General features: G+C 47.6%; 1 long non-coding RNA gene across 1 annotated transcript in view; it reads left to right on the top strand.

Annotated features, from left to right (window-relative positions):
• The window catches only part of LOC138258954 (uncharacterized), a 78,625-nt gene extending 52,173 nt beyond the window's left edge, over positions 1-26,452 (top strand). Inside the window, exons 3-4 of the long non-coding RNA XR_011198610.1 lie at positions 24,165-24,435; positions 26,114-26,452. This is a non-coding gene — a long non-coding RNA (uncharacterized lncRNA). The remainder of the gene's footprint in view (positions 1-24,164; positions 24,436-26,113) is intronic.
• The last annotated feature ends 947 nt before the right edge of the window (positions 26,453-27,399 follow it).

Raw genomic sequence — 27,399 nt, 5'->3', positions numbered from 1 at the left:
AAAATGTGCTCTGTTCTGCAAGACTGCGTTGCTATAGTGACAAACAATGGTCAAGGTCATAGCACAATAAAGGTATCCGGCCTGATGCATTTAATATGGAAAGCACATGAAAACGCCAATACCCATTTAAGGGTGGGTTAGAGTTACACAGGGTTAAAGACATGTATTATTTTGTTTCACAAATTCTCACAGATGCCTATGCCTACCACAGTAAGCTACGGTTTTCGTATTGCTTAACTCCTGAGACTTACTCTGGGCATAGAATATTTCCCCTGTGATAATCTTCGTTAGGCCCTCTGAGGAGAAGTTGCATGTTGTATTGCCAACTGTAATATTGGGCCTAATTGTAATTTATGACAGTATGCCAGATGATTACCTTGTGGAAATGCTCACCTCGGTAGGCTGCTATTCAGGTAATACCAAACTATTAGTTCCTGTGGGCCTAAAGGCCGATAGGTGCGAATTGTTTAGCATTTACTAATTTGCAATTTCCCAGTAGGATACAGCAAATTAGGAAATGCTAAAGCAAGGGTGACATTCAACTTACGCCCCCCCATGCTGCACCCTGAAAAAAGTGGTGCACATGCAAAGCGCACACATGTCCTACAGGCATGTGTGTGCTTCATTGCACTTTAAAAAGAACATTTTTGGGTCCTTTTTTAAAATTGCACATCATTAATATCAACTTGAAGTAGACGGAAATGGCATTTCCTAAATGCTCATTTTGCATGTAGGAAATACTTTGTACATGTGTCAAGAAATCTCAAATAGGAAATCCCTATGTTCACAAAATGCGATTTCGAAGGGGTAGAAATCGCATTTTGCGATTCCCTAAAGGCCTTCGGCAATAGGAAAAGGCTATTTTGCATTTCCTAAGGGGTCGAAATTGCGATTCAGCTCGTTAAGAAATGCAAAAGTTCTTTGTACATCTGGCCCAAAGTTCTCTTTGCTATTATCTCTGGGCTCAGGTCCTCCAGTTATATAAAGCTGTGGATTGTAGAGTGATTTTAATTTTGTAACCTGTTGTTTTCCGTGTTTTTATCTTCGGAGGAATGGAAGGGGCCCACGAGATTGCATGAGGCACTTTGCAGAATTGGTCCCATACCCTTTTCGTCGTCTTCACGAATTGGGTGACGCACAGCACAGATAAGAATCGTCTTCTCTTGTTTCTTGCACTGTATCTTACGCTTGTTTGTTTTGTATACAGCATTTGGAGGCTAGAGGCTTGTCTATGGTAATGAGAACTTATTTCGCACATGGGTTCTCAGAGGTGGGTTTCCTACAGGACCCGAATGTTTTGACTTTTCCTTCCTGATCACGCATCACGTCATGTCATCTGATGTTTCCTAATTGGGACCTGGTCCGGTCTATGTCTCATTCTGGTCCGCAGGAGACAGGGAGCCAGCTGAGACCGCGTGGCCTTGAGGCTCCCCCTGCGGTCTCCAATGCACACTGGGTGCCCTTCTGATGGCTGGGCCTCAGGGGTAGAGGGCCCCGGGCCAAAATCGGCAGGGGGAGGGGGGCCGCTTGGCCAAAGGGTAACATTACGTTAAAAAACTATAGAAATTCACTGAAAAAAACAAAGGTTACAGGAACGTTATAGTTAGAAAATAGAATTAAAAAAACCTTAGAAATTCACTTAAAAACCAAAGGTTACAAAGACATTATAGTTAGGTTCTGAACTTACTCACACAAAACCAGAGAAATTCAGCAGTTATAGATTAGTTATTTGAAGTAACTATAACACGTGGCCTAAGGTACCTATAACCCGCTCCCTTGCTATAAACTGCTAATTACCCCGATATTACAGCACTCATGACAACTTCTACGAAGCCATTAAAAATATAAATTAAACATTTGCAGTCAAATTATTGAAGAGAAAACTGTGCATGGCGGGGGCACGAGTTATAGTTACCTACATAACTCTAACTATAATCGCTGAATTTCTCTGGATTTGTGTGAGTACATTCAGAAATTCAGAAATTACATTTTTGTATTTTTGATTATTGAGAGATCGAGTGTGTTCATACCACAACTGTTGTGCATTTATGTCTTTTAACTTCAGCAAGTCACTATCATAGCTTGTGGCAGTGACAATCTGGGTTAATGATATAGCAGCTGGTGTACTTTACTTGACAACGAAATTAATAAGGCCTCAGCCATCGTGGATGGAGTACCGTGACCTTTAAAAGGCACTCTGTAAACATATAAAGGTACACTGTTCCACGTGTTCTGTGATGGCTTAGGGGACCTGAAATCTCAGGAGCAAGAGCCCTCAAGCATCACAATGGATTGCTAGTATCATCATCAGGAAATGCTCCTCACCAGGCCGGCGCTGCAACGCCTGACGGGCTCCCCGAAGGGGGGCTCTAAGCCGTACTGTTCTGATAGTGACTGGTGGGTTCAAACTATCCAGAAAGAAATGCCTGTACTCAGGCACCAGCGCACATAGGAGAGAACAGAGAGGATTGCTAAAATTGGTTATTCATCACAAAATATCTCATACTTTTAATCAATGCAATTGGATGAAGACCAAGATTTAAAACAAAAGGAAAGTAACAAATTGAGTTATGATGCTCAATTACTCTCAAAGAGCAACAAATACCAGAGGACTCTAACTATTATAGTACCTCTAAAATAGGGTCGACATGTTTCGCGTTGTGCGGTCCATATGGATCCAATGATGCTTCATTAGGACCATTAACTAAAGAATAATTGAACACCCGTTTATTTTCAGTGTAATCTTTGGACAATGCATGTACGATTTGGCTGCTTTGGCATGTCGACTTTTCTTTGACTGGAATTTTTATTCACTTGCAACCAGTCCAACATGCACATTTCTCTGAGGTAAACGTCGGCATGACACAATCGCTTTCTTCACTTTCACTTGTTATTGAGATGGGAGAACTGTTGGATGATGAGTTAGATGATGATGATGAATTATGTTTATTATCTATGTGACTCAACTGATGTCGCCACTTGGCCATGTGGGCTTGTGTCACACATTGCTTCTGGAATGTTCTAGCAGCAATTTTGTCTTTGCACCGTGACACACTTACTTTTTCCTTCACTTTGCATATCATCACAAAATGGTTCTCTTTTCCACAGCCTTTGCATATCTGTCCAATGCCAGAACATTTTCCTTCATGTGGAAATGGAAATTCACATCTGAAATACAACTTCTTTTTACGTGGAGACATCACTTTGTGTCCGTCAGTCTTTTTCTTTGGATTACTTTTCACACTCATGACTGACTCACTCTGGGGACCTCTGGCATCCAGGTCAGCAGCTTGTCTCGGCACATTCCTCAGCTCTGGCAGCCTTCAACACTCGCTCCATACTAAGGGCCTCATTACGAGTTTGGCGGTCTGAGCGCCATGTTGGGGGTCCTGGAAAGACAGCCCTGTTACGAGTTACACAGGCAGGACTGCTGACCGCCAATCCAAAATGACAGACCGGCAGTGGCGCAGCGACCTGAATAATAGGAGGTACGACGTTCAGTGCTGACAGCACTGCGACCAACCACAAGCAGATTTCAAGCACACAGTTGCCATGGCAGTCCCTTCATGGCAGTAAGCCAATGGCGGTACACACCACGGCTGTTGGCGGTCTGCAAGTTAATAGACAACTGCCCATTGGATGAATTCGAAAACAACACAGCTGACACATTGCCACAGTGGACACACTTGCAAAGTACACTATAAAACACACCCCTTCACTGACCACAATCCTTTGCATTTATATAGCAAGACACAGAAGTCACAGTGCCTTTATTCCAGAGAGTACATATATTAGGCACCCCATTGTTCACCATCCCATAGAACACCCTGCACACACTTTTGTCCATTCACACCCTTTTCCGCTTCACAAGTTTAGTAAGTCACTGTCATCCATTTTTTTCCACCATGTCACGTTCTAAAAATCTCTGTTTTTCAGAAGATGACTTAAGAATCATGATGGATGAACCCATAGGAGTAAAGCCACAATTGTTTGGAGCACAAGTCCAGCATTCTCCTTTCAGTAGGAAAATCAAAATGTGGGAAGGACCGTTGACAGAGTGAATGCTGCAGGCACCACCCTGCATAGAAAGGAGGACATCCAAAAGAGGTGGAATGACCCAAGGGGCAAGGTCCGTTCCCTGGTCTCCAGGCACCAGCTGCAGGCCAAGAAGGCTGGTGGTTGCCCTCCAGTACCCCATTACATGTCTATCCCTGGGAGGAGGAGATCTTGGCCAGCCTGTATCATGGAGGCTTGACAGGAATACCTAGGGGAGTGAAGTCTGATAAGCCACAACACAAAAATAGGTCATAAAAATGCCATGTCATGCATGCTCATAACTCACCTTTTGCCACTGTCGTGTTCATGTACCTCGCCAACATTCAATACCCAGAGTATCTGGGTGTTGACACTGTCAATTTCTATTGTTGGACCCAACTTCACAGCCACTAAGGTCTATCCCATGCCATATGTCCAAATGGAGTCTGTAAGTCTTTCAATATACAAAAATAATCCCAGGACTCATGGTATGTCTTAACATGTAAATGTATGCCCAAACATAAATGCAGTCTGCATACAGATACGTAATACCCAACATTTGTATAGAGTGTAGTAGAGAGAGTTACCTTACTGGAAGTCCCAGGAGGCACTGTTTCTATAACTCCAAACACCAGAACAATAGACCAGTGTTCACTTGTCCACATACCCCTGTTTGGTGACTCCCACCTGGGAGGATACCATTCAATCAATCAATCAATCAATCACTGCATTTCAAAGAGTGCTACATACCCTCGAGGGTCTCAAGGCGCTGGGGAGGGGGGGTGCTACTGGTCGAAGAGCCAGGTCTTGAGGAGTCTTCTCAAGGCCTGCATGTCCTGGGTCTGTCGTAGGATGGTGGGGAGAGTGTTCCAGGTCTTGGCGGCGAGGTAGGAGAAGGATCTGCCGCCGGCGGTGGTTTTTCGGATGCGGGGGACTGTGGCGAGGTTGGCTGAGCGGAAGCTTCGGGTGGGGGTGTGGAAGCTGAGTCGGTTGTTGAGGTAGGTGGGTCAGGTGTTGTGCAGTGCTTTGTGTGCGTGGATCAGGAGCTTGAAGGTGATCCTTTTGTTGACTGGGAGCCAGTGCAGGCCTCTCAGGTGGAGTGTGATGTGGCTGCGGCGGGGGACATCGAGGATGAGTCGGGCCGAGGCGTTCTGGATGCGTTGGAGTCGTCTCAGGAGCTTGTTTGTAGTTCCTGAGTAGAGGGCGTTCCCGTAGTCGAGTCTGTTGGTGATGAGGGCCTGGGTAACAGTTTTTCTCGTGTCGAGGGGGATCCATTTGAAGATCCTGTGGAGCATACAGAGGGTGTTGAAGCAGGACGCGGAGACGGCGTTGACTTGCCTGATCATGGAGAGAGTGGAGTCGAGGATGACCCCCAGGTTGCGTGCGTGGTCTGTGGGTTCCGGGGCTGTGCCTAGTGACATGGGCCACCAAGAGTCGTCCCAGGCTTATGGGGTGGGTCCGAGAATGAGGACCTCCGTCTTGTCTGAGTTCAGCTTCAGTCTGCTGTCCTTCATCCAGTCGGCTACGGCCTTCATTCCTCGGTGGAGGTTAGCTTTGGCGGTGTGGGGATCTTCGGTTAGGGATATGATCAGTTGGGTGTCGTCGGTGTAGGAGTTGATGTTGAGGTTGTGTTGTCGTGCGAGGGGGGCCATGTAGATATTGAACAGTGTCGGGCTGAGGGAGGATCCCTGTGGGATGCTGCAGATGATCTCTGTGGTTTTGGAGCCGAAGGGTGGGAGGCGGACGCTCTGGGTTCTGCTGGAGAGGAAGGATGTGGTCCCGGCCAGGGCCTTCTCTTGGATACCGGCGTCATGGAGGCGTGCTGATAGGGTGCAGTGGCAGACCATGTCAAAGGCTGCTGATAGGTCCAGGAGGATGAGGGCGGCTGTTTCTCCTTTGTCCATCAGGGTCCGGATGTCGTCAGTGGCAGCGATGAGGGCGGTCTCGGTGCTGTGGTTACTGCGAAAACCGGATTGGGAAGGGTTCAGGATGTTGTTGACTTCGAGGTAGCGGGTCAGCTGTTTGTTGACAATCTTCTCGGTCACTTTTGCCGGGAAAGGGAGCAGGGAGATGGGCCGGAAGTTCTTGAGGTCCTTGGGGTCCGCCTTGGGCTTCTTCAGAAGGGCGTTGATCTCGGCGTGCTTCCAGCTTTCTGGGAAGGTTGCTGTCTCGAAGGAACAGTTGATTGTTTTCCGGAGGTGGGGCGCGATGGCTGCGCTGGCTTTGTTGAAGACGTGGTGAGGGCAGGGGTCCGATGGGGATCCGGAGTGGATGGAGTTCATGGTTTTGATGGTGTCTTCATCGCTGACGCTGGACCAGATGGTCAGGCGACTGGTGCGAGTGGTAGTCGCAGGGGTGGTGGACTCGGTGGTGGGTGCGGGGGGTCGGGGTTGAAGCTGTCGTGGATGTCGGTGATCTTGCGGTGGAAGAAGGTGGCCAGGGAGTCGCACAGGTCTTGAGATGGCGGGATGTCGTTGGTGATGGAGCTGGGGTTGGAGAGTTCTTTCACGATGCTGAAGAGCTCTTTGGTGTTGTGTGCGTTGTTGTCTAGGCGGTCCTTGAAGGCGGTCTTCTTGGCGGTCCTGATGAGTTGGTGATGTCTGCAGGTGGCGCTCTTGAGGGCTGTGTGGTTGTCTGGTGTTCGGTCGTGGAGCCATTTCTTCTCCAGCTTCCGACAGGTGTGCTTGGAGATCCGGAGGTCCTCGGTGAACCGGTTGGTTGTAAAGGTCTTGAGAGGGGCGAGGGTGTTGGCGCAGTCGTTGATCCACTGTGTGAGGTTGGTCGCGGCGGTGTCTGGGTCGGTGGGGTCGGTGGGGTCGGTGGGTGGTCTCAGGGCGAGGGCGGTAGTCAGTTGGTCCTCGGTGACCTTGCCCCAGCAGCGGCGTGGTAGCTGTTGGGTGCGGTGGTGTGTGGTGGGTTTTCTGAAGGTGAAGTGGACGCATCTGTGGTCGGTCCAGTGTGGTTCAGTGGTGTGGTTGAAGGAGACGTGGGTGCTTGCGGAGAAGATGGGGTCGAGCGTGTGTCCAGCGGCGTAAGTAGGTGTTGTTACGAGCTGTTTGAGTCCGAGGTTGGCGAGGTTGTCGATCAGGGTGGCGGAGTTGGCGTTGTTGTTGTTCTCGAGGTGGAAGTTCAGGTCCCCGAGGAGGATGTAGTCCATGGAAGCGAGGGTGTGGGTGCTGATGAGGTCGGCGATGGAGTCACTGAACTGTGGGCGGGGTCCGGGAGGTCTGTAGATGAGAGTTCCTCTGAGGGTGGTGTTGGGGTCAGTGTGGATCTGGAAGTGCATGTGCTTGGCGGTGGTGAGGGTGTCATTGGTGTTCGTTGAGATTTTGATGGAGTCTTTGTGGGTGATGGCGATTCCTCCTTCCACTCGTTGGTGCGGTCTCTGCGGGAGATCTTGTAGCCCTGTGGGATGGCTATGGCGATGTCTGGTGCTGAGGTGGCGTTCAGCCAGGTCTCCGTCAGGAAGGCGACGTCGGGGGGCGGTGGAGTCTAGGAGGTCCCAAAGTTCGATGGCGTGCTTGCGAGCGGAGCGGGTGTTGAGAAGGATGCAGCGGAGGTGGTTGGGTTCTCTGGCTGGTGGTGTGGAGGGTTGGATGCTGGTGAATCTGCAGTTCCGGCAGGTGAAATGCCCCTGGGTGCGTTTCGGGGTGACCCGGTAGCAGGGGTGGTCTCGTCTGGTGTTGAGTGCGTGGAGGGTGCTTGCATCGTACTGCAGTCTGGCGTTGCGGGGGTGCGGGTTCCAGGGGTTCTGGCTGCGGTCCAGGCGCGGACGGGCGCAGACGGGCTTGCCTTAGGCGTGCCTTCAGCGCGCCAGCGGTGCGCCCGCTGCGCGTGTCCACTACGTGCCCGCTTCGCGGCCTCCATATGAAAGCAGAGGGAGGGAGGAGCAGCTGGGAGGTGGGAGCGGGGCGGCCAATGGGAGTGAAGGGGGTGGGGCAGCAGGGGCTCAGCAGCAAGGGAAAAACCCGGGGAAAAATCCAGGGGAAAACCCGGGGAAAAAACTGCGGGAAAAGACGGCGGGAGAGGGACAACAGAGCACAGGGGTACAGAAAGCAAAACACAGGGGCACAGAATGAAAAAATGAAGTGGCACAGAAGCCAAGCGTAGGGGTACAGAAAAAAAGGGAGCAAGTAGTCAGACGGCAAAAGCGGCAACAGAGGTTCAACCCACAGGGGGCTGCGTGGCAGATGGGGGGAGCGACCTGCCTGGTGACAGGGTCAAAGGTCGCTCTCTACCACCGCTTTGCGGCCTCCATATGAGGGCAGAGGGAGGGAGGAGCAGCTGGGAGGTGGGAGCGGGGCAGCCAATGGGAGTGAAGGGGGCGGGGCAGCAGGGGCTCAGCAGCAAGGGAAAAACCCGGGGGAAAACCCGGGGAAAAAACGTCGGGAAAAGACGGCGGGAGAGGGACAACAGAGCACAGGGGTACAGAAAGCAAAACACAAGGGCACAGAATGAAAAAACGAAGTTGGACAGAAGCCAAGCGCAGGGGTACAGAAAAAAAGGGAGCGAGTAGTCAGGCGGCAAAATCGGCAACGGAGGTTCAACCCACAGGGGGCTGCGTGGCAGATGGGGGGAGCGACCTGCCTTTTGTATAGTGTGTGAAGTAGAGGGAGTGACCTGACTGCTAAGGCCAGGAGGCCCTGTTTCTGTAATTCCAACCACCAGCCCAGTGTACACTTTCCCAAATACCCATACCCCTGTTTGTTAACTCTCAATTGCAGTGTAGTCATCTGTCAGTATCATGTGCATAGTGTGTTTAGTAGAGAGAGTTACCTAACTGTAACTCCCAGGAGGCACTATTTCTCTGACTCCAAATACCAGACCAGTATTCACTTGTCCAAATACTCCTGTTTGGCAACTCACTGGGGAGATAACATTTGCATAGTGTGTGTAGGTCAGGAAGTGACATGATGGCAACTCCCAGCAGGCCCTGTTTACTGTAACTCCAAACATCGGACCAGTGTTCTCTTGTCCAAATACAGTTTTTGTAATCTCTCAATTGAAGTGTGCTCACCTAGGGAGATAACATTTGTATATTGTGTGTAGTACAGGGAGTGACTTGACTGCGAAGGCCAGGAGGTTCTGTTACTGTTACTCCACTCACCAGCCCAATGTTCTGTTGTCCAAATACCATTGTTTGGTAACTCACAAATGAAGTGTACTCACTTGGGAGGATAACATTTGTATAGTGTGTATAGTACAGGAAGTGACTTGACTGCTAGGCCAGTAGGCCCTGTATTTATAATTCTAACCACCAGCACAGTGTTCAATTGTCCAAATACCCCTGTTCCTCAAATCTCAATCGAAGTGTACTCACAAGGGAGGCTACCATGCACATAGTGTGTGTAGTAGAGAGAGTGACATGACTGCAACTCCCAGGAGGCCTTGTGCCTCTAAATCCAAACACCAGACTAGGGTACACTTGTCCAAAAACCCTTGTTTGGCAACTCGCTATTTAATGTACTCACCTGAGAGGATACTATTTGTCATGTGTGTGAAGTAGAGGGAATGACCTGACTGCAACTCCCTGGAGGGACTGTTTCTCTAACACCAAACGCCAGACCAAAGTTCACTTGTTCAAACACCCCTGTTTGGTAACTCTCAATTGAAGTGTACTCACCTGGGAGGATGCCTTTTGCTAAGTGTTGGGAAGTAGATGGAGTGATATGACTGCAAAGCCCAATGGGCCCGGTTACTCTAACTCCAACCACCAGCACAGTGGCCACTTTTCTAAAGACCCTTGTTTGTCAACTCTCAAATGAAGTATACTCACCTAGGAGTGATCAGGTCCAGATCACAGGGAAATCATAATCCAATTCCCATGTATCTGGTGGAATGACACAAACATATTTTAGTGTTGTGGCACAGGCACTGTGGCCTGCAATGATGAAACACATCTACAGATATATACAGGCTACACAAAAAGAGTGTTTAGCCAACGTGAAAGAAAAATGACTTGGTCAAAAGCTAGGATTACATATTTTCTGACCACATGATGACACACATAATGCATCATGCCCACCACTAGACACAAACCAAGTGCAATGCGCATTTCTGTACCTCTACCCAAACACTGTCCAAACTGCCTTGGTACAGGTCTCATACATCCAAACTCTGCAATCTACATTACCTGGAACAATCCATGTCCACTTGGATGTTGGAACAGCATCAGATACCTGCCAATGTTGCAACTCTGAAAAGCCCACATGACAATGTCATGGTGAAGGGCCCTGTACAAAGAACAAAACACAGAGTGTAGGCTTGAAACCATACCTATAACATGTCACATAGCAAGGAACTGGAAATCAAAGTACATTGCAAGTAAACTGACACAAACAAAGCAACATCATCAAGATGGGGATGTGTCAAGCAGCATTTGGCTAAATATTGCAGAGTATCAGCTCCCTAGCTGTTTCAGAAACGCTTAACTCCACACATTCTCACAACTACAGTTCATTGTACAATCACAGTCATTACATTGCATGACATACTTACACTCATGAACAGTAGCCATTGATGAGATCTTCTCGCAAGCCAGCTCTTTCCTCTTCACCACTGTCATCCTCACTTGGCATTTCAGGAGTTTCACCCGGTGGCACTGAAGGCTCCCCTTCCTCTGGGATGTACAGTATATTCCTCCACAGGGCGATGTTGAGGAGCATGCAGCATGCCACAGTGATCTGACACAATTTCCCGGACGAGTAGAGGAGGGCTCTACCAGCCCTGTCCAGAGAGAAAAATCTGGCCTTCAGGAGCCCAAAAGCCTACTCCAATGCCCGCCATGTTCTTCCATGGGCCTCATTGAAGGGGACTTCCACTGGCGTAGTTTGATTCCTTAGCGGTGTCAACAACCAAGGACAGTTTGGATATGTGCAGTCTCCTGTTAAGGAATGGGACATAAGTGCAACCACGAGTCACTCACGTCATGGCAGTAGCACCTAGCATTGCACACACACAATAAGAACAGATGTGACTTACCAACCAGCCTGGCCATGTTTGGGTGCAGTTGTAACATCAGCTGGGGTATGGTGCCGTTCCACATTATAAAGGAATCATGGGCTGATTCTGGATAAAAGGCACATATATTTCAGATGTAGAGATCCACCAAACAGATAGCTTGCACATTGATGGAATCAAAGTTCTTTCTATCGAGATAGACTTGTTCAGTGGCCTGCGGTGGCACCAAGCCAACATGTGTGCCATCAATGGCCCCCACCACATGTGGGAGGTGGGAAAAACCATAAAAGTCAGCCTTCATATTGGTTAAATCCTCACATCGGAGGGACTTGATATATGTGTGTAAACACTGCTGAGAGGAAATCCTTCAAAAGAAGACTGAACATAGATTGAAACATATCAGCAGATAGGGCCACTGTGTTTAGGAAGGACCCTGTGGCTAGGAAGAGCAATTCTGAATTGACTTGTACAATGGGTGGTATGCAGGTTGGATAAGTAGTAGCTGGCAACAGATCTGGCTCCAACTGACGGCATACGTCCACTATTGTTTGCCTGTCTGTTGGAAAATGGGTTATTGATAGGGCAGGTAGGTACCTACACCTAGCAACAAGCCACAAACCTCCACAAAAGTACAGTTAGGTCTCAGTAAATTAATCCCAGCTCTACCCTTGGTAGCTTAGCATCGAGCGTCAAGGCTTAACTTAGGAGACAAAGTGTAAAGCATTCAAATATCACACAACAGTAATTAAATAAAACACAGGAAACAGTTTAAAAATCCAAAACCAATTTATAAAAATAGCTTATATTTTTATCTTTAAAATGACACAAAAACGATTAAAATCGGTTCAGGGGAACCGGAGATATGAATTTTTAAAGTATTATTATTTTCTAGCGCTCAGAAACGAAAAGCGCCAATCGGGTCATCTGGTTGCACCAGGACCGGGGCAAAGTCAAACTTTCAGGCCGACCGCGATGGAGCCCTGCTCGGCTACAAGTCGCGGGAGGCCTCGGTCAAAAAGTTACCTTCTGACTTAGTCTCTTTTTCGATGTTTTTCTTCCCCGGGACGAACCTGCCAGTTGGATCCGACCTCCTGGAGCCCTTGTCCGGATACGCGAAGTCGGTTTCCTCGGTGGTGATTTTTACCTTCGGACTTAGTCGTTTTTTCGAGACGAAAATCCTTCGACCGGGGTAAACCTGGATCTTGATCCGACGTCCGTGGAGCCCTTCTCGGATACGATGGCTGGAAGGTCCCGGTCAACTTTTTACGTTCGGACTTAGTCTTTTTTTCGGATGTTTTTCTTGACCGGGACGAACCACGAAGTCAGGCCGGGTCGCGGTTGAGGCAAGCCGGCTAGAATTTCCGCGTCGAGTCGGTCACTTTATGGAGCTTTTTTCTAAAATTTCTCCAATCTTTTCCAAACTTCTGGGGCTTCACCCAGATGTTCTTTTAAGGTTCTTTTGGGGTCCACAGCTCACCCCAAGGGTCCAGAAGTTCTGTGATGGTCCTTGGGAAGTGCGGACTTCAACTCCCAGAATGCACCTGGCGCAAACTCCTTTTTGGCCACTGGACAGTGGTCAGCTGGTCACTTTTTCAGGAGTTGGTGCAGGGGACTCTGGATAGCAATTTTTCACCTGTAGCAAACAGGGAGTCCCTCCTTGAACCAGTGGAAGCCAGGCAAAGTCCTTCTTGTGGTGAAGCCCAAGTGTGCAGCTGGTGCAGTCTTTCTGAGTGCAGGGTCCAGGTGCAGGCCAGGGGTCCAGCAGGGCAGTCCTTCTTCTCCTTGTAGTTCCTTCTTCTTGAAATTTGGTGGGGATCTGAGGCGTGGGTGCAGGTCTGCCAGTTTTATCCTTGCTCCTGGGGGAAAAGCAGGGGGGCCCTGGTCCTCCAATCAGGGACAGGGTCGTCCCCCTGTGATGACCACTTCCTGGGAAGTGTGGCAAAAATCCATCCCAGAAGGCAATAGTCTCTAAAAATCCAAAATGGATGAATCTGATTTTTGGAGGAGAGATCTGGCTGAGCCCACCCACTGGTGTGGCTAAAAATCATAAACACACCCCTCTCCTGCCCTCTCCTAATCTAATCAAGGGGGCACCTAGCTGTCTGGGGTTGCAGGATGTGGGGGTGTTGTTGGGTGCTCCAGATGTCCTTCTCTGCCTTTGAAGACCAGTTTGGCAGCCCTCCCCCTTCCTGCTTCCCCATCTGCTGAGGGGAGATTCTCTCCCCCAAGCACATTCCTTTGTGTGAAGTCAGGCCACTTCACACCTCATTAAAGTAGCCTGGCAGAAGCTGCTGCAGGCTGGCCAATCAGAGCACAGGAGCAAAAACAATGCAGAGCTGAAATTGGCAACTTTTTAGGTAAAGTCTAAACTTTTTACCTGCACTAGTTATATTAAATCCAACAACTGGAAGTTGTGGGATTTATTATAACAATCAATTTGATACCAAATTCTTGGTATGTAACATTTAAGGAGACTTTAAAATTTAAAATAAAGTCTGCCCATTCTAGCCTATGAAGGCCATTTACTTCAATGAGGGAAAAACGAATTTGGCTGTTTTTACCTCACCAGGGCTTATAAATCTATTTTTATAAAGTCCCTGCTTATAGTTACATGGCACCCAGCCCTAGGGGCACATAGGGCACACCTTAGGGGTGACTTATATGTAAAAATAAGGTAGTTTAAGACTTTGGAAGTACCTTTAATTCCAAAGTCGAATTTGCATATAACTTTAATTTAAAAGCAGCCAGCAAGGCAGGCTTGCTTTTAAAATGACACTGGGCACCTCAGCAATGCACCTAGGTGTGCACCACCTATGCTGTGGTCCCTAAACCTACATGCCCTACCATATACTAGGGACTTATAGGTAGGTTAACTTAGCCAATTATAATTAGCCTAATTTGCATATCCATTTTACACAGAGCACAGGTCCTGGGACTGGTTAGCAGTACCCAGGGCACCATCAGAGTCAGGAAAACACCAGCATAAAGTGGAAAATGGGGGCAAAAAGTTAGGGGGCCTCTGCAATCAGCCCCAGTTTCTCACACAACCCCCCCCCAGCCCACACGCCCAGGAGACTCAGCCCAACCCTGGGAGAGTCTTCCTGGCTTGTTAGGCGAGGAAGACAGTGAAGAAAACTGGCTGTCCCTTTGCAGGGCCTACTCTGCCTTATATCCTCCTGTCAGGGTCACTCCCTCTGGGTAGTGAACCCACCCCAACAATGAAAGGACCCATTTCAAACTGAAACTTCCCTCTAGGGGGGTTTTCCTCCTCTCTCTCTGCCAACTTGGGTAGTGAGGTGCCCACCTCCCCTACTCCTAACTTTGCTAGGGCAACACCTAGCTTACCCAAAGAGGTCACCCAACACTTGAGCAACCCCACCATGACCAATAGGGTCAGGGGGCCTACTTTGCTATTGGCCCTGGGGTCTGCCTCCCAGGCCAAGTACAGTGCTGCCAGGAAGGCTAGCACCCAGCAGAGGCTACTGACAGCTGTCAGTACCCAGAACCACACCCTAAGCTCTCCACTGACAGGTGGCTGAGCTGCTTTAGGGGCATCTTTGGGGTCCTGGTACCCCTCTTGCTGTCTAGAGTGGGGGGCTACCACCTCCTGTGGCAGACACCCTCCTTCCACTCTCCCTTCTGTCAGTGCAGGGGCAACACCTTGCATCTGGACAGCTGCCTGACTACTCAGGACTTCCTTGGGGTCAGGTGAGGCCTCACCAGTGCCAACTCTGGGCTCCCCCCCTACTGGGGCAGAAGGCCTTTGGCTCCTTGGAACTCTCTTTAAGAGTGGCCTACCCTTCCTTTTCTTCTTTCCTTTTCTTGGGGACCCCTGTCTCCTAACTGTAGGGACTGACTCCCCAGGACTTTGGGTAGGGGGGGCGCCCTGGGCGACCACCCCATCTGTGACCAGACTCACCTCTGGGAGGTCATTGCCCAGGATACAATCTAGGGGAAGGTCAGCACTGACTACCACCCTAATCCAGTCAAGGATACCCTCCCTCTCTAGGGGCACTATGGCTACAGGTTTGGAGGTGACCTCCCCTGTGGCTATCCTGACTTTCTTTGTCTTTCCTGGGACATACATGTCTGGGGTCACTAACCGGTCACTCACTACAGTGTGACTGGCACAGGTGTCTCTCAGGCCAGTGGTAGGGATCCCATTCACTTGAATGTGGTGGAAGTGCCTACTCCCACCCTCAGGGATCACCAGCTTACCATCTGGTCCTGTCTCCCAGCACAATGCTAGGAGGACTTCATCATCTGAGGAATCCTCCTCTATGGCTACACTGGACAGCCCAGTGCTAACCACCTTCTTTGGACAGGCTGCATCTCCTCTGAAGTGACCTGTCTGCTGACAGTCAAAGCAAGCCCTACTGTCCAAGAGCTTTTTTAACCCTGGGTCTCCCTGTCTCTGCATGTCAGAGTGGGAGTGGGATTTACTCTCCTCCTTCTTAGGGTTCTGGGGTACAGAGGGAGTCTCTGTGGTGGGCTTACCACCTCCCTCCTTAGGTTTTTGGGGACCTGTCCCCCCCTTCTTGGAGTCTCCCCCCTGGGACTTGGCAACCACCCTGGTTCTCAACCACTCATCAGCTGCCTCCCCTAGCTCTCTAGGGTTGGTCAGCTTAGAGTCCACTAGATGCTGGCGTAACCTTTCTTGGATACAATTGGTCAAGATGTGCTCTCTCATGATCAGATTGTATAACCCCTCATAAGTATTTACTTTGTTGCCAATAATCCAGCCCTCTAGTGCCTTTAGTGAGGTGTCCACAAAGTCAACCCAAGACTGGGTACTGACCTTCTGGGTGTCCCTGAACTTCATTCTATATTGCTCTGGGGTCAGACCAAACTTCTTGACTAAGCACCTCTTCATACTAGGGTATGAATCTGCCTCCTCCCCCCTTAAGGTCAGAAGCCTATCCCTCCCTGAGTTGGGGACCAACTCCCACAAAAGGGAACCCCAGTATTGAGGCTTAACCCTTCTCATTTGGAGTGCCCTCTCAAAGGCCCCTAGCCACTTATCTATGTCATCCCCCTCTATATAAGCAGGAACTACCCCCTTGGGTAATCTGGGGCAAACTCCCCCACCCATGGACACCTCAGCTTCTTTATCGCTGCTTCCATCTCTTTTTTCTTTGTATGCCCACTTTTTCTTCTCTAGGGCCAGCTTCTCTGCTTCCAAAGCTATGTAGGCTAGCTGGGCTTCCAGCTCTCTTTCCCTGATGGATGGGTTCTCTCCTCCTGAAAGGACCCTCTTCCTACCACTAGCTTTGGGTCTGCCCCTAGTGACTGTGTCCAGTGAGGACCGTTCCTCCTCTTCCTCACTTGGGGTCTGATGCCTTTCCTCCCCTGAGTGGTTAGAGTTAGCATCATCCTCTTTTGGTTCCTCCTCTGGAGCTTCCTCTGTCTCTACCTCTTGGGCCTCAGCCCATGCTGTCAGGGATTTAATCAGGATTTCCTTCCTGAGATTAGTGGTTGCAGGCAACCCCCTCTCAATACACAACCCCCTAAGCTGGACTACTGTCAGTGTGGGTAGGCTAGCCAGATCAAGCTCCATGGTTCCCTAGTTTTGTGTCAACAAAAACTTTTTGCAAAAATTGGAAACAAGAATTTAGAAAAATTACAAAAATTCAATAATTGAAATTAATCCAAATTAATTTAAAAAAAAATTAAAATTAAAAATTAAAAACAATTTTTGCACTAGGGCAATTTAAAGGATTTTTAATTTGTTTTATCTAAAACTGTAACGTGATATTGAACACAAGTACAGGATCCCGTCGCTGCTTCCAATTATGTTGGAAAATGGGTTATTGATAGGGCAGGTAGGTACCTACACCTAGCAACAAGCCACAAACCTCCACAAAAGTACAGTTAGGTCTCAGTAAATTAATCCCAGCTCTACCCTTGGTAGCTTAGCATCGAGCGTCAAGGCTTAACTTAGGAGACAAAGTGTAAAGCATTCAAATATCACACAACAGTAATTAAATAAAACACAGGAAACAGTTTAAAAATCCAAAACCAATTTATAAAAATAGCTTATATTTTTATCTTTAAAATGACACAAAAACGATTAAAATCGGTTCAGGGGAACCGGAGATATGAATTTTTAAAGTATTATTATTTTCTAGCGCTCAGAAACGAAAAGCGCCTATCGGGTCATCTGGTTGCACCAGGACCGGGGCAAAGTCAAACTTTCAGGCCGACCGCGATGGAGCCCTGCTCGGCTACAAGTCGCGGGAGGCCTCGGTCAAAAAGTTACCTTCTGACTTAGTCTCTTTTTCGATGTTTTTCTTCCCCGGGACGAACCTGCCAGTTGGATCCGACCTCCTGGAGCCCTTGTCCGGATACGCGAAGTCGGTTTCCTCGGTGGTGATTTTTACCTTCGGACTTAGTCGTTTTTTCGAGACGAAAATCCTTCGACCGGGGTAAACCTGGATCTTGATCCGACGTCCGTGGAGCCCTTCTCGGATACGATGGCTGGAAGGTCCCGGTCAACTTTTTACGTTCGGACTTAGTCTTTTTTTCGGATGTTTTTCTTGACCGGGACGAACCACGAAGTCAGGCCGGGTCGCGGTTGAGGCAAGCCGGCTAGAATTTCCGCGTCGAGTCGGTCACTTTATGGAGCTTTTTTCTAAAATTTCTCCAATCTTTTCCAAACTTCTGGGGCTTCACCCAGATGTTCTTTTAAGGTTCTTTTGGGGTCCACAGCTCACCCCAAGGGTCCAGAAGTTCTGTGATGGTCCTTGGGAAGTGCGGACTTCAACTCCCAGAATGCACCTGGCGCAAACTCCTTTTTGGCCACTGGACAGTGGTCAGCTGGTCACTTTTTCAGGAGTTGGTGCAGGGGACTCTGGATAGCAATTTTTCACCTGTAGCAAACAGGGAGTCCCTCCTTGAACCAGTGGAAGCCAGGCAAAGTCCTTCTTGTGGTGAAGCCCAAGTGTGCAGCTGGTGCAGTCTTTCTGAGTGCAGGGTCCAGGTGCAGGCCAGGGGTCCAGCAGGGCAGTCCTTCTTCTCCTTGTAGTTCCTTCTTCTTGAAATTTGGTGGGGATCTGAGGCGTGGGTGCAGGTCTGCCAGTTTTATCCTTGCTCCTGGGGGAAAAGCAGGGGGGCCCTGGTCCTCCAATCAGGGACAGGGTCGTCCCCCTGTGATGACCACTTCCTGGGAAGTGTGGCAAAAATCCATCCCAGAAGGCAATAGTCTCTAAAAATCCAAAATGGATGAATCTGATTTTTGGAGGAGAGATCTGGCTGAGCCCACCCACTGGTGTGGCTAAAAATCATAAACACACCCCTCTCTTGCCCTCTCCTAATCTAATCAAGGGGGCACCTAGCTGTCTGGGGTTGCAGGATGTGGGGGTGTTGTTGGGTGCTCCAGATGTCCTTCTCTGCCTTTGAAGACCAGTTTGGCAGCCCTCCCCCTTCCTGCTTCCCCATCTGCTGAGGGGAGATTCTCTCCCCCAAGCACATTCCTTTGTGTGAAGTCAGGCCACTTCACACCTCATTAAAGTAGCCTGGCAGAAGCTGCTGCAGGCTGGCCAATCAGAGCACAGGAGCAAAAACAATGCAGAGCTGAAATTGGCAACTTTTTAGGTAAAGTCTAAACTTTTTACCTGCACTAGTTATATTAAATCCAACAACTGGAAGTTGTGGGATTTATTATAACAATCAATTTGATACCAAATTCTTGGTATGTAACATTTAAGGAGACTTTAAAATTTAAAATAAAGTCTGCCCATTCTAGCCTATGAAGGCCATTTACTTCAATGAGGGAAAAACGAATTTGGCTGTTTTTACCTCACCAGGGCTTATAAATCTATTTTTATAAAGTCCCTGCTTATAGTTACATGGCACCCAGCCCTAGGGGCACATAGGGCACACCTTAGGGGTGACTTATATGTAAAAATAAGGTAGTTTAAGACTTTGGAAGTACCTTTAATTCCAAAGTCGAATTTGCATATAACTTTAATTTAAAAGCAGCCAGCAAGGCAGGCTTGCTTTTAAAATGACACTGGGCACCTCAGCAATGCACCTAGGTGTGCACCACCTATGCTGTGGTCCCTAAACCTACATGCCCTACCATATACTAGGGACTTATAGGTAGGTTAACTTAGCCAATTATAATTAGCCTAATTTGCATATCCATTTTACACAGAGCACAGGCCCTGGGACTGGTTAGCAGTACCCAGGGCACCATCAGAGTCAGGAAAACACCAGCATAAAGTGGAAAATGGGGGCAAAAAGTTAGGGGGCCTCTGCAATCAGCCCCAGTTTCTCACACTGTCCAGGTAATATTACATAATTAAATGCCATTGCTCCATGGTCTGAAGTTCTGGCAGCGGACAGTAGACAGGAGGTTGTCGCATCCTCCCTCTTCCAGGGTGCCTATGTGTGACAGGACATGATTTGTAACATTAGTCAGTGTGTACAGCAACATACGTGATAAATGTCAAAATACCATGTGACAAAGCATTTCTGACTGGATAGACTCAACACACAGTACCAATCACACCTGGGAAGTATCATAAGGATCACATGTGACCCCCATGGTTGTCAACACATGTCTACAACATGGATTTGGACAAAACTCAAAGATGTGCTACACAATTGCCCCTCAAAATGTGACTGCATATTCCGACCACCAAAATGACTGTCAGCAGTGGTGGACCATGCACTGCCATCAAATGCCATCTGTGCCCTGCAACACACTACACTAGGGGTTGTGTAGAAGGACCCACACGACAAGACAGAATAAGGATGTTTGTGATGCTACAAACTGTATACTGTAGGCGTGACGCAGTTTTCAAAGCTAAATACAGCATTTCAGGCCACCAAAATGACAGATGCCTGACCTTCTCAACTGGACATCAGGAACTCTCTGCGACCGCAGGAGGAAGTCGAAAAGGCGGTAGGTAGTTCCAATAGTGGGTGACACAGCCATAAGCTAACGTTGCTGCCTGAAGCAGTCACAGTCCAATGGCAGTGTCCGTCGGCAGTGATGACCGCATATGTAGTGAACGTGACCGCCGTGTTGTGCACATTCACTCACCTGACTCCGGACTTGCTGACAGCATTACATCCACTACCTGAGCTGCTGTGTGCCACCTCTAGGAGAAATCATGCCACATCCAGCAGGTGATAGGGCCTCTGCATTCTCTCCAGAGGAGATGGAGAGACTTGATGAGGTCCTACTCCTAAATGAACAGCTCTATGGCTCACCAGAGGAGCAGGTAAGAATTTCATAGACACAATTGATTCTGTTTTACACCATCCTTTCCCTCCTCACAGGCTACAATGTGCTCCTGTGTACCAGTGAGACTTACTGTGTGCCTGTTGTTGCAGTCTGTGTGGCATCAATGGGATGTACATTGTGCAGATATTGGTACTGAGAAAAATGTGTTAAGTTCAGTCACATTGTGTTGTGTGAGGGTTTTGGAGTCCTAGATCCTCATTGTGCTGGATGCACATAACTAGGTAAGGATACTTGGTTGACATCCAGTGACATCTCTTTCTTCATGATTGTTGGAAATATTGGCCAGCTTCTATGTGCATGATGGCATGAGCTGTATATTCATCATGAGTCATTTGAGCATATTGTAAGTAATGTGTATAGTACCACAGATCTTTCAATCCACATCTGGCTATGCCATACTATAGTCTGGAATCCATATCCTGACTCACTCCGCCCTTCAAGTTGCCACACACACCACATGCCAAATTGCTGATGGCCATATGATGGACTGTGATGCATGGAAGTGATGATGTAGTGAATCCTAGTTTGTTTTAATGGGATACCAGGAGTTAGCTTAGCCTTTGGCTTGCAGACTCATGCCCCCATCACCTAGTGACTTTTAACCTACTTAGCTTGCTCTGTCTTAGACCATTTATTTAATTAATTCTTCTAATATGGCTGCCTTGTTTACTGTTAGGCCCATTTTTGTTTAGAGTTATGTTATCAGTGTCACTGCGCTAAGGCGTCAACTCATGCGACATAGACAAACAAACTGTAGGTGCTCACATTAGAAATGACCATCCCAAGCATGCTGTGTTATCTATTGTTTTGGAACAACCTACGTCAGGGGTCCAAGTAGATCTGTATAAATACATTACACTTTAGACAGATAATCAGAGGGATTTTGACCAGATACCATCGCTGCTATCGATGCTGGACATCGCCTTGATGCTGACCCGGACTCCGTGTTCTTCCGAAGTCTGAGCTTGAGACCTCATTTCAAGGTAACAAGGGTTGGGGGTTTCTTCCAGGGACATGGCATTGGCAGATTAGTTTTAACATACGGAGCTCTCCTCTTGGTAGAAGGTTAGGCCTATCACAATAGGGTACTAGGACATATTATACACTTTATGTTTTTCCATGCTAACACAAGATGGTGGGGGTCTTCATAATTATGACTCTCGTCTTTACAATTCTTATTTCTTGCACTGTTCATTATCTTAATCATTGCAGCCCATGAGATTTACCGCATAGTATTAAATAAAAACTATTGAAACATGACTGCATCTTCATTATTGCCTGTTTCTGGTTGAGACATGATATGTCTGTGTGAAAGGGGTAATCTCCATTTAACCACAACACTCCCTAAGATGTCATACTTCTGAGTCCATGCATAAACGGCTGCCACAAATCACCTTTAACTGTTTGGGTTTTTGGCGAGGTACTGCTAGTGAGCCAGAGGGGTTGGGATTACAGTTGTGACTTGTTGTAGGATAGGCATAGCCGCCTACAAACATAAGTACTGTCATCCTTGAACCAGCAGTCTTGCCCAGAGCAAGAGTCCAAACTACGACAATGAAAATGGAGTGACTTGTAGGTTCTGTATGCTCTGCCTGCAGAGAACAAGGCCTGTCAAATGTATCTCTCACTATAGGACCTATTCCTGGCTGTGGGAGAGTCACTGTGGCTTTACAACTGTGGCACTGTGCCCACATCCTGTACACCAGCAGACCCTGGCATGTGGGCAATATGATGCTGTAGTGGCAAATATTGCCCTGAATAACTCAGTCCTTTGACTGAATTAGGAACGGGTATGGAAGTACATCCCAGAAGTAGTCCATATGTGAATTATGCATCATTGTAAATGTGTGTCTTTGACTCATGACAAGTCCCAAATCTCCGGTGTCACCTTCACATAAGTCGTATTAGTCCTGTACAGGCTTATTGCATAAATGGCAGTCCCGCAGTGCAGACAGTGTGTTGATTCCTGGGAGGCCATGATATGTAAGTCAGTACCTTGATCACATAGCAGAAATTGTACAATACATACCTTTGTATGTTGGATGCCATCTCTGTAGGAAATCCAAATATTGTATATCAAAGCACTCTTCTGTTAATGTACCAAAATAAACTGACATTTGTCTTAATTTAATCTTGTGCTGACTAGCGATGTGTTATGTCTCCAAATGACACATGTATTGTCACACAAATGTTGGCTGTGGATCCCCACCTCACTACTTAATCGCACTTAGCTCACAGCCCTATTGGCCCGGTTTCAGCAGTTTAACTAATGAAATATTTTTTTTATACCAATCTAAAAAACAGTTCAAAGACAGTTGTAACCTGTTGTTTTTCCAGATTCAAATATATATGTGCAAAAATACTGGTCAGTATTCCAGATGTATTTATCATGAAATCCATCCCTGACATCTTTCATTTGACCCAATATTTCCATGTACTTTACATTACCCAATGCATTTTAGGTCTAATGACCCTTCTACAGGGGTTTGTTAACAAATTTATAAACTTTTACCAGCATTGAAAAAATGACAAAATATGTAATATTACCATTCTTACATGCTGTAAATCCTGATGTATTACTGCTTGTTCTTTGCTTGCTGCTTGCTACAAAAGCATTAAGTGTAGCTATTTTAGAGAAAGCACGTGTGGTACAAAATCAGCTCATGTGTAAAAATGCCCATCTCCACTTATTCCGTGATGCACACAGCGCTTGTGAAACTCAAAAATCCTTGTACTCAACGTTAAACGGATTCGTATAATGACACCTGCATACATGTGAGAGGATACTACACATTCAGTGAATGATCCAACATGCGTGTATTAAAAAAGTAAAAACCATGCTTGCCATTTAACACAAACACCCGTGTACACTTTCAGTTGTATGTAAAAACAGTATCCAAGGACTAACCCAAAAAATAAGCCTAGACATTTGGAGAAATGCGTGCTTCTTACCAGTGACCCAGCAATCTGAGCCGATAACTGCCAAGAACGCCGGCCGTGTTCAATGTTGCCTCCATCAATAACGTGCTTGGTGCTGAACTTCCGTACTCAATTGTATAAATCACGAGACATGTTACCACGGAAAGTGACAAAAACACCTGTTGATTTAAAGGTATACTGCTTGAGTGCTACCTTCCCAGTGAAACACTAACCCCAGAGTCGCACATGCTTCTTACCAGTGCACACGAAAGGCTGAGCCGGTAACAGCAGAGAATGCGACTGTGTTCAATGCTGCCGCCATCAACGGCACACTTAGGCCCTCATTTCAACCTTGGCAGTCTTTTCAAAAGACCGCTGAGGCTGCGGGAGTCAGAATACCGCCATTGTTGGCGGTATTTCTGGCTCCCTATTACGACTTTTCCCCTGGGCCAGCGGACAGTAACAGTGTTACCGTCCACTGGCCCAGCGGGAAAGTCACATCAACATTCCTGCCGGCTCATAATAGATTTTGGGCAGTGAAATGCATGATAGGCCTATGCCTGTGGGGCCCTGCACTGCCCATGCCAAGTGCATGGGCAGTGCAGGGGCCCCCAGGGGCACTACAAGTCCCCCTTACAGAGTGTGAATGTGTTGGCCCCTTCAGGCTTAAGAAGTTTACCGTTCAGAAGCCACATATGTGTGTAGTGGTTTATTGTGGCCCACATCACAGTACAAGCTGATGGAGCATGGCCTACCTGATGTCAGTAGGCCTGCTTAGTCATTGCAGGCCCAGAGCAGGGTAGTGGGTAAGTCAGCAGATGAACATATATGTCTGTAGTCATATCCCTATACTCTTTGGTTTGAATGCTTTACACCTGTGATGTGTTAACAAATTGAACATTTGTAGCTTGGTGTTTCTGAAATGTGTGTGTGACTCAAACATTTGTGCCAAAACTTGTGATTTTAATCTCTTGATTTGTCTTTTGCATCCATGCAGGTAAACGCCTATCAGAAGAAGGAGATATAGAGAGCCATCGCCCAGAAGGTGCAGGTCCTGGGGGTCCACAGCTGGCGGAGCGCCCACTGTGCCAAGAGGTGGGAGGGCCTGAGACGCTGGACCCAGAAGATAGCTGAGGCCCAGCTGGGGCTGTCCTCCCAATGTGGGCGGGGAGCACGTTGGACCATGACCCCTCTAATGACCCGCATTCTGGTAGTGGTGTACCCAGACCTTGATGGGTGTTTGAGGGGAGTACAGCAGCCACAAGGCAGTGAGTACAGGGCATATTCCTGCCTGTCACATTGCCAAGTTAATGTATTAGGTCCTGGCATCTCCCCCTGACGATTAGGGATGTTTTACAGTGTTACAGGCCAAAGGAAAGGAATTGATGGATCACTGTCCTCAGCCATGTGTCTGGTCAAATGAGCATATTGGCATCTGCCTCCTAGAGCCTTCTTGTCTTCAGCATGTGATGTATGCTTGTGACACACTACTGTCTGCAATGTGAAGATGTCCATCATACATGTGGCAGAGTATACATTGTTCTTTGGGTGCAGCTACGGATCAATACTTTCCCTTGGTAAGTGGGGAATCTCCGTTGACATGATTTGTGTGGCATCACTGTTGTCAACATTACTTGTGCCTACATGTTAGCATGTGTCCCTTTCTCTTTTGACAAATTTTGTACTCTGCTGTTTCATGCATAGTCTACCTGTGTTCATAGGATGATTTCTGTATTCCCTCACATACATGTGCATGCCAACCTATGTGTTCATTAGGACATTTGCAAAGGGGGTACATTCCATGTGGTGCCACAGACAGGAGTGTGTCACCATTGACTGTTGGCTGACACATACCCTCAACTGTCATTGCATGTCATTTGCCATGTACAACTGCAGGTGCAATGAGGGACAAAACGTGTATGACTAGATTTTTTAGCCACAATGTGAATTTCCAGGCCATTGATGTGGCATCATGTAGCAAAGTACACTGCACCCGTGTAATGGGGAAGGTTTATAATCTGACTGTTGGCATGCTCCATCGAGTGACTTGTAGTTATGTTGAAATCACATGTGGTTGGGTACAACCATATATCTACAGACATTTGGGTTTGCAGGACCAAAATGGAGACAGTGATGTAGCTTCCCATTGGGCAACAGGTTGAGGGCCTTCTACAGGTAGTTGAAAAATCTCTGGGCATCTCATGGTGTCTACTGATGCAATCAGAGCATGTAATTGTAAGGGGTGCCAGCCATTAGTGGTGATTTCCATGGTGCTTGCTGATTCATTGTGTTGTGGAGTTTATGGACATATCTCCCTTTGAATTTGCACATTATGTTTAGAGAGTACATTTCCTTGCCAAATGTGTGGAATATCAGAGCAACATTAGTACTACCTCCATGACTCCATTGGGTCAAATTTCAGTTGGTGAAGTGTGCATTGTTGAAATGTTTCATGTGTGACATGAGTAATTCCATGTCACCTTCTCCAGGCTACTGTACTGTTGTCAGCAGAATGGCATGTTCTGGGAGCATCATTTCACATTGTTGTGTAATTGTGTATGTGACAAATAAATGTCTGCATGACCTTGTGAGAGATCTGTGGGAGTGAACTTGGCAGTGACCTACTATTGTATGACAACAGGTAACTGAGGTGTGCCACATGAGGCAAAGCATTGAAGGTGATGTGGTCTCCTACTTGTTTAATGGTTACTGTGATTACACAACTTTAGCCATGGAATTGTAGTTGTCTGAGATCCTGATTTTCCAGTGGGCAACTGTTGACAGTTCAGATGGCATGCATGCATATGGTATAGTACATGTAGGGGCCACATTGGTGGAGTTTGTTGCTTTGGGCTACTTGACATCATGGTAATGTTTGATAATCACAGCTGTTGTTCAAGTGTGATCAGGAACATGTGGTGACCCTTTTTCTCTTTCTCTTTTCAGCATCACCCCAGGCAAGCAAAGGAGACAGGGCACAACCAAGTGGGGAAGAATCAGGCCACAGTACCTCCGGTCAGGACACCACTCACAGAGGGACCCAGTGGCCTGGAGAGTAAGGGGAGTGCCTCCCTTCCACACCCAAGTTCTCCCCGTCACACCTGCCATGCCTACAAGCACCCAACCCCTACCCACCAAGAAGAAGCCAACCCATCCTGAGAAACAGTCCACCCTTCCCAAACCCACCCTTCAAAAATCCGATCCTCCCAATGATGATCCCTGAGGTGCCTGCCTGTCCACTAGATGCCCTTTCCTGTGGAGGTCCCCTGGCAGTGATAGATGTCAATTGTGGGCACAGTAATTTGCAAAGACTTTAAGATGGACAGGTCAATGGCCTGTGCTATAATGCATTTTCTGTTTAATAAACCCAAATAGTTGTTTTTTGGGGTACACATTTGTCCTGCAATTCCTTTTCTACCTTTATGTTGTTCCAGAGTAATTTGTGTTGTCTGCCTACAGCTGCATTGCTGATCCATTTGCTGTTATGAAAATCTGACTTTGTGGGCAGTGATGGTGTCGCCCAGGACAAGGATATATGTTGACTGCATGAATAAGTGTTTGTTAATGTAATTGTGGTGTCATTGCATTGTGTAATGTTTAGTATGGTAAGTATTTCATCTTGTGTGGTCCAATGTCAGTATGTATGGTGTTAGACTTGTCCCTCTGATATGGATTGTAGATTCGCTTCATGCATGGCAATTTGAGGTTTCTGTGTGCAGAGATGGAGGGTGTTCAATTGTGCTACCTTTGTTTGCATTTGACTTTGCATGTGTCCATTTTGATGTGTGTACCTTGCAGCTACTTCATCTAGATGTATGGCCCATGCAGTTGCAGTTCTATTTGCTTTCCTGACTTGCACGTCCACATTCTGCAGATAGGCATGTCACTTGGCTCTTGTATTGTTTGTCCCTGAGATACATGTAGGGCCAGTTCCTGTGCAAATGTTGTTTTAGGGGAATGTGCAAAATATCCATACGAGAATGCCGGAAAATTGAGAAAGCCTGCTGTCAAGAACCATCAGCGAGCAACTTCGCCGCCCTCAAATCAGCCATGCATAAACACCACCAGCTCATCCGGACCACCAAACACTCCTACTACAAAGAACGCATAGACGACAATGCACACAACAGCAAGGAACTTTTCACCATCATTAAAGAACTCACCAAACCCAAATCCTGCACCACCGAATCTCCGCACTCTCAAGACCTCTGCGACTCCCTCTCCAGCTATTT

The sequence above is a fragment of the Pleurodeles waltl genome, chromosome 2_1 (genome assembly GCF_031143425.1).
Source record: "Pleurodeles waltl isolate 20211129_DDA chromosome 2_1, aPleWal1.hap1.20221129, whole genome shotgun sequence".
In the NCBI taxonomy this organism is placed as follows: domain Eukaryota; kingdom Metazoa; phylum Chordata; class Amphibia; order Caudata; family Salamandridae; genus Pleurodeles; species Pleurodeles waltl.
This window is presented reverse-complemented; position numbering and strand designations above follow the sequence as displayed.